Raw genomic sequence first — 2,019 nt, 5'->3', positions numbered from 1 at the left:
TGATAGCAAAGAAAGATGAAAAAGAGACACAGCTTGCAGACTCCCTCTCTCTGCCACACACACACTTTCTTGATCTCTCATTGGGCTCAGGTGGATTGTTCTTGTCAGTTTGACATGCAGGTCTCAGGTTGCTGCTGTCCCCTTGCTCAGTGAGAAGAAAATGTGCAGGTGGTGTCATCCCACCTTTGATATTCCCCACCCCCGACTCATACAATAACTCTTATCACTTAAAAAAAAGACAACATATCACATTTATCCCAACTGCACAAATCTGATGCAAAATCACCAAGCTATAGTGTTTGTGCATGTATGCAGTATAAATAGATAACAGCTTCTTATGTGAGATAAGACTAAGTGGGCCTCTCACAGAGCTTATTGAGCTATCAGGCTCTTAATTACTGTTTTGCTTGAAATCTCTGATTGCTAAGGGGGGATTTATTTACAGTACATGAGATAAGCAGGGCAAGACATGATGGCATAACTAAAGATGTTGCTTATTTTGAAGTTTTATTTTGCAATGAAAACAATTTTTTTGAATAGTCATGAAAAAAGAGCCACAGTGGCTTCCCCGTTATTAAGTATGTGACACAGAATTCAGGCTGGATGAGATAAGAACACATTAATTACTTTTAGTCTTACATCTTTTATAGACTGTCCTTATGCATATATAGCCATTTCATATCATATGATTTGATTGCATTGCTTTTATTACTTCCATGGAACACATTACGGACACTTTTCACTATCTTCTTTTCTTCCTCATTCCCAGCATTTCGTTTATATCTGGGAATAAAAGACTCACGGAGGTTAACATTTACATCTTCTGGCTCCAATTTAATTTGTTCAAATAAGTTGATAAGAAAAGGGGAAAAAAGAGTCATGGAAGTAGTTAAGCTTCAACCATACTCCACATAACACACATTCCAGCTTCAATGTTTTTGAAGACATGAATTGCATTCCTTGTCTGTCCTTGCTTATACTTGCCTTGGAATGGAAAACAGGATTTGACAAAAAAGAGTATGCCTAAAACCAAGTACAGAATAAAATGTACAAGTACAGAAATCTGGATGTTTGCATAAGAAAGAGGTTTATAATTACTGATCTGGATGTGGTCAGCTTTATAATCACTCAGTTTTACTCCCTCTCCAAATGCCCCAGGGTTGTTATTGTCAAAATGTTATAAAATGCATTGTGGATAATATTTGACAATGAAATGAATATTACAATGCACCAACCAAACAGTTATACCATTTAAACCTCTAAATTTTATGACCTTGCAGCCAAAAACGTCAATGTATCTTATTGGGATTTTATGTAGTAAATGCAATACATAATTTTGAAATTGAAGGAAAGTATTGCATAATTTGATTTTATTTTTATTCCCAGATTAACATATAGCTAGTATGTGAAGGCCTCTGTTAGCAAATAGCCAAATATGAAATAACGCCACAGGAAGTCATGGTAGACATTTGCTGCATAGTAAATGGTTATGAAAGATATAGACCAATATATAAACATCATCTTTGTGGATCTGATTTTGTGTAGCGGTTTTGCTTCGTTTCTGGCAGGTTTTTCTTTTTTTAATGAAGTGAACATGAAACTGAGTGGGCTCTGCCTGTTGTGAGCATTAAAATCTATTATATAACCAAAAGGTCATTCTTAATCAGTACCCTCTGTAGTACAATCAAGAATCTTGTCCAAAAAAGTCCTAAAAATATGACACTTAAGCCAAATAGTTTATAACGAAGACTTTAAAAGACACAGAAGTCAAAATATTGTTTAAGACAGGTTTCATAACATTATTTTCTTTTTTTTAAAATCCATGATTTCTTCATTTAAAAATGAACATGCTATACAATACAACAGCAACAGCTACAGCTTTTTTCATCTTATCATCGATTCTGTGAGATTTGTTGTATAACAATGAATTCTGTTCCTAATCCAGTACTTTTCATTCTATTTTATTCCATTCCGTTTCTGTTTTGTTTGCCTTTTGGAGCAGACATAAATTACCCTGCA

The sequence above is a fragment of the Xiphophorus hellerii genome, chromosome 11, assembly GCF_003331165.1.
Source record: "Xiphophorus hellerii strain 12219 chromosome 11, Xiphophorus_hellerii-4.1, whole genome shotgun sequence".
Classification (NCBI taxonomy): Eukaryota; Metazoa; Chordata; class Actinopteri; order Cyprinodontiformes; family Poeciliidae; genus Xiphophorus; species Xiphophorus hellerii.
The sequence above is the reverse complement of the archived record's forward strand: the minus strand, read 5'-3'. Positions refer to the sequence as shown.